The sequence below is a fragment of the Populus euphratica genome, unplaced genomic scaffold (genome assembly GCF_000495115.2).
Source record: "Populus euphratica unplaced genomic scaffold, PopEup_1.0 scaffold12.1, whole genome shotgun sequence".
NCBI classification, from domain to species: domain Eukaryota; kingdom Viridiplantae; phylum Streptophyta; class Magnoliopsida; order Malpighiales; family Salicaceae; genus Populus; species Populus euphratica.
This window is the reverse complement of record NW_011499858.1, coordinates 2,367,447-2,373,471: the sequence shown is the minus strand read 5'-3', so window position 1 is coordinate 2,373,471 and position 6,025 is coordinate 2,367,447.

Genomic DNA, 6,025 nt, shown 5'->3' with positions numbered 1-6,025 from the left:
TTTTTTTTTTTTAATATCAACTACTACCCTCTCCCCCCAACCAAAACGAGACATTGTCCTCAATGTTCTAAGCAAAAAGATAGAGTGTAGAAGATATCACCTGAAACAGCGACTATTGACAAACCTGAAACACACTAAAACAAATATAAGAAACAACAAAACACAAATATTATGCTATTAATAAAACCAAAAGACACAATTTTTCACAAACTAAGGCTTAAATCCAATTTAAGCTTTTTACGACGTTTCATGTTTGACCAATTGAGTTGACTCATGGAGGGATCAATTACAGGGATCTATTATAGAACAATGCCTTGGAGAAGTTGCTAGAGGCAAATACGACAGATCTATTGATTACAAGGATTACCCCAAATCTTTTATGGCATTAACGACTTGGACGTTTAAGTGAGAAAGGCCTTGGCATCCTTGTTAACTATTTCTTTTTTAACCTATTCACTTTTCCTATTTTAAACGAATCCCTTGTTTAAAACTTGTGGATTACATAATGAAGATTTAAATAATATATATTTTAATTTTTTCAAACTTTTTTTTAATTATAAATCTATTTCCTTCGTGGAACAATCAAAACCAAAATTAAAAGATAAAATCAATTTAATTTTTAAACAATATAATCAAAAATTTTAATAATATAATATATACCGGGAATATAACTGAACCCAAACCTTGTTTTATATCACTAATGTTTTAATACTATATGATTAGGAGATAATTGTATTATAAAATACGTGTAGTTAATTTATTATTTATTCATTTGATCAAATATTTTTTTTTATTTTTTTTTCTATTTCAGTACTTGTACTTTTAATGTTTGATCAATCAAATATCCTTGTTAATTTTGTTACCAAAATGATAACGTGGAAGTTAATTTTTGAAGAGGTCGGTCTAACATGATATTATTTTATTTTCTATAGTTGTTATGGATGGAAAATTTCTTGCATGAACTTGGTCTAGTTCAAGAGAACTTTGTGTTGTGATAGTCAAAGTGCAATCCATCTTAATAAGCATCCTACTTTTCACTCTCGGTCAAAGCACTTTGAGGTTAGATATCAATGGATTCGAGATGCTATGGAGATGAAATCATTTGTTGTTGAAAAGATCCATACCAATAACAACATGTCAAACATGATGACCAAACCTCTATCGAGAGAGAATTTTGAATTTTGCAAAAAGGAAGCAGACTTGGTAGAGCCTCCTAAATTGAAGCTTACATGTTGATCGTCAGTATAGTGAATTCCTCACATGGTGCATGCAAAAACTTAATGTTGTGTGTGATCCCGCACCATGTGATGGTGGGACCACCACATTATTTTCAAGAGATAGCATGTCTGTCTCTTGGTATTCAAATTAAATGGTTCGGGTACTGTAGACGTAATAACAAAAATTTAAACAAGAGAGGAGAAGAAAACCAGGAGAAAGAAAGAAGAAAAGGCAGCAGAACAGTCTGTGTTCTTCCTTCGATTTCCAACTCGTTCATTGTTGAGAAGCTTCTAGACACGTTGATCTTCATTCTGAACGGTTGGATCGAAGATTAGTGGTGTGAAAGCTGGCTTTTTTGACAGAAAACGGAGCTGTCAGTTTTGTAAATTGGTGTCCGGTTGTTCCGAATTTTCCCAACAAAGTGGTATCAGAGCCTGGTTGTGTAGATTGAATTTCTTGTGCAGTTAAAATGGAAAAGGAAGATTCGGGCATGATAAAGCTTACTTCCTCAAATTATTTTCTATGGAAAACAATGATGGAGGATCACTTATATTGCAATGATTTGGCTTTGCCGATTGAATGTAAAGGAATAAAGCCTGATGATATGGATGATGCAAAATGGAATGGACTAAATAGAAAGGCTACTGCTAATGTTAGAAAATGGGTATCTTCTAAGTCCATTAATCATATTTCTCAAGAACATGACTGCTATACAGTTTGGAAGATGTTGGAAGAAACATTTGCTAAGGAGAGTGCACAAAACAAGGTTTTTGTAATTAGAGACCTTGTGAATTTGAAGTATAGAGATGGTGAAGATGCTTCAGGGCATATAAATGTATTCCAAGTGTTCTTGAATCAGCTGTTATTAATGAATCTTGAGTTAGCCAATGAAATGCATGATGAAATGCAAGCACTAATCCTACTGAGTTCATTGCCGGATAGTTGGGAGACTTTGGTGGTGTCACTTAGCAATTCTACTCCGAATGGGAAGATCACTTTGAAAACAGTGAAGGATTGTATCCTCAATGAAGAGAAGAGGAGGAAAAGGACAGGCACTTCCGAGTCTTACACACTTGTTACAAAAAGTCAAGGGAGAAGTCAAAGTAGGTTATTTAAATCAAGATAGAGAATCCAGCAATAGAAAAGGCAAATGGAAGCCAAGAGGAAGATCTCAGTCAAGGAAGGGTTTTAAGTGCTATTATTGTGACAAGCCTGGGCATATGCAAAAAGATTGCAGAAAGTATAAAAAAGATAAAAAGGGTAGAGATGAAGATAAGAATAAAAAGAATGGTACAGTTGCAGTTATATTTGATGGTGATGTTGCCATTGTTTGTGATGATGGTTGTGTTAATCTTGCATGTCAGGATACCACCTGGGTTGCAGATTCAGCAGCTTCTTACCATGTTACACCCCGACGTGATTTTTACACATCCTACACTGCTGGTGACTTTGGTCAAGTTAGGATGGGAAATCAAGGGATGGCTAGTGTTGTGGGCATTGGAGACATTTGGTTGGAAACCAATACTGGGTGCAAGTTGCTACTCAAAGATGTTAGGCATGTGCCTGATATGCGCCTACACTTGATCTCTACAGGTACTCTTGATGAAGAAGGCTATCACAATTACTTTGGAGATGGTAAATGGAAGCTCTCCAGAAATTCCCTGATTGTTGCTAAAGGGAAGAAAATGGGTCTCTACATGTCACAAGCCAAGGTGATCAAAGGGGAGGTGAATGCAATTGAAGATTGCTCTACTGATCTGTGGCATAAGCGGCTTGGACATTTAAGTGAGAAAGGCCTTGGCATCCTTGCCAAGAAGAACTACCTTCCATTAAAAGGTATGAACTTGAACACATGTACTCATTGTTTAGTTGGCAAACAACACAGAGTTGCATTTCAAAAATCACCTTTACATAAAAGATCACATGTTCTTGATTTAGTTCATACTGATGTTTGCTCTATGATTAATAAGTCTTTTGGGGGTGCATTGTACTTTGTTAGTTTTATTGATGATCACTCTAGGAAAATTTAGGCCACTTGTTTGAAATCCAAAGATTAGGTGCTTGATGTCTTTAAGGATTTCCATGCCAGAGTTGAAAGAGAAACTAGTAGAAAGCTGAAATGTATTCGAGCTGACAATGGTGGTGAATATAGGGGTCTTTTTGAGAAGTACTGCAAGGAACATGGTATCAAATTGGAGAAGACAGTTCCTAAAACTCCACAGCAGAATGGAGTGGCTGAGAGAATGAACAGAACCATTGTTGAAAGAATTAGATGTATGCTCTCTCATGCAAAACTGCCTAAGTCCTTTTGGGGTGAGGCAATGAAGACTGCAGTTGCAATGATCAACCTTTCTCCATCAGTTCCTCTTGAATTTGATGTTCCAGATAGAGTTTGGAAAGGAAAAGATGTCTCTTATGCACACTTAAGAGTGTTTGGATGCAGGGCATTTGTACATGTTCCTAGAGATGAAAGGTCTAAGCTTGACAGCAAGACAAAGCAGTGCATTTTCTTGGGCTCTGAAGATGATGAGTTTGGCTATCGGTTATGGGATCCAAAGGAGAAGAAAATTGTGAGAAGTAGAGATGTTATCTTCTTTGAAGATCAAACCATTGAAGACTTTGAACAAAAGGAGAAAACAGAGTTCACTGTTTTTATTCCAACTAATTCAAATCCAAGACCTACTCCACAGTTACCTTTAATGCCTGCTAATCATGGGGGAGACTTGCAAAATGATGATGGTGGTGGTTCTCTTATTGAGCCATTAGTTGGTGATCCCGAAGCAACTAATGATGATGTTGATGTTATTTAATAATGATGTTGATGTTATTCATGAACAAGTTATACAGGAAGCTCCAGATGAGCCATAATTGAGCCACAATTGAGAAGGTCAGCTAGACCTTGCCAACCTTCCACCAGATATTCTCCTCATGAGTATGTGTTGGTCACTGATGGGGGAGAGCCAGAATGCTTTGATGAAGCTATGTCACATGAGAAGAAAAGTGAGTGGTTGAAAGCAATGCTAGAAGAGATGAAATCCTTGCATGAAAACCATACCTTTGAGTTAGTGAAGCTTCCTAAAGGTAAGAGAGCACTCAAGAACAAATGGGTGTTCAGGTTGAAAATTGATGAACATTGCTCACAGCCAAGGTACAAGGCAAGATTGGTTGTGAAAGGCTTCGGACAGAAGAAAGGTATTGATTTTGAAGAAATCTTTTCACCAGTGGTCAAGATGTCTTCAATCCGAGTTGTGCTTGGCTTAGCTGCTAGTTTGAATCTTGAAGTAGAACAACTTGATGTGAAAACTGCCTTTCTCCATGGTGATTTGGATGAGGAGATCTACATGGAGCAGCCTGAAGGGTTTGAAGCAAAAGGCAAAGAACAACTAGTTTGCAAGTTGAAAAAGAGCCTATATGGGTTAAAGCAAGCTCCAAGATAATGGTACAAAAAGTTTGATTCTTTCATAGTGAATCATGGTTCTGACAGGAACACTTCTGATCATTGTGTATTTATGAAAATGTTTCTAGATGGAAGCTTTATTATTCTCCTGTTGTATGTGGATGATATGTTGATTGTTGGCCATCATGCTAAAAAGATTTAGATATTGAAGGAAGAGTTGAGTAAGTCTGGAAAACTTTGGCTATCTCAGGAGAGATATGTTCAAAAGGTACTTGAGAGATTCAACATGAGCAACTCCAAACCTGTTTGTTCTCCACTTGCAAGCCACTTTGAACTAAGTTCTAAGCAGTGTCCTTCAAGTAAAGAAGAAAGAGATGAGATGAAAAAGGTTCCTTATGCATCCACAGTTGGTAGCTTGATGTGTGTCATGGTTTGCATAAGGCCGAATACAGCTCATGCAGTTGGTGTGGTTAGTCGGTTCCTCTCCAATCCTGGTAAAGAACACTGGTCAGCAGTGAAATGGATACTCAGGGATCTCAAAGGTACTTCTAGTTTCAGCTTATGTTTTGGTAATGATAACCTGTGTTGGATGGATACACAAATACATATATGACTGGTGATGTTAATTCTAGAAATTCCACATCAAGATACTTGATGAAGTTTGCAGGGGGAGCAGTCTCATGGCAATCAAGGTTGCAAAAATATTTTGCATTATCCACTATAAAGGCTGAATATATTGCTCTTACAGAAGAGGGTAAAAATGAAAAAGTTCTTGCATGAACTTGGCCTAATTCAAGAGAACTTTGTGTTGCACATCTTAGTAAGCATCCTACTTTTCACTCTCGATCAAAACACATTGAGGTTAGATATCAATGGATTCGAGATGCTATGGAGATGAAGTCATTTGTTGTTGAGAAGATCCATATTGATGACAACGTATCAGATATGATGACCAAACCTCTACCGAGAGAGAAGTTCGAGTTCTGTAGAAGGAAAGCAGGCTTGTCAGAGCCTCCTAAATTAAAGCTTACATATTGATCGTCAATATAGCGAATTCCTCACATGATGCGTGAGGGGGAGATTTGTTGTGTGTGATCCCGCACCATGTGATGGTGGGACCACCACATTATTTTCAAGAGATAGCATGTCTGTCTCTTGGTATTCAAATTAAATGGTTCGGGTACTGTAGCGACAGAAGTGAAAAACAAAAGAGAGGAGAAGAAAACCGAGAGAGAAAAAGAGAAGAAAAGGTAGCAAAGCAGCCTATGTTCTTCTTTTGATTTCCAGCTCGTTCACCATTGGATTGAGCTGCGATTTTGACAGTAGCTTCTAGACACATAACTCTTCATTTTGAACGGTTGGATCGAAGATTGGTGATGTGGAAGCTGACCGTTTTGATAGAAAACGGGG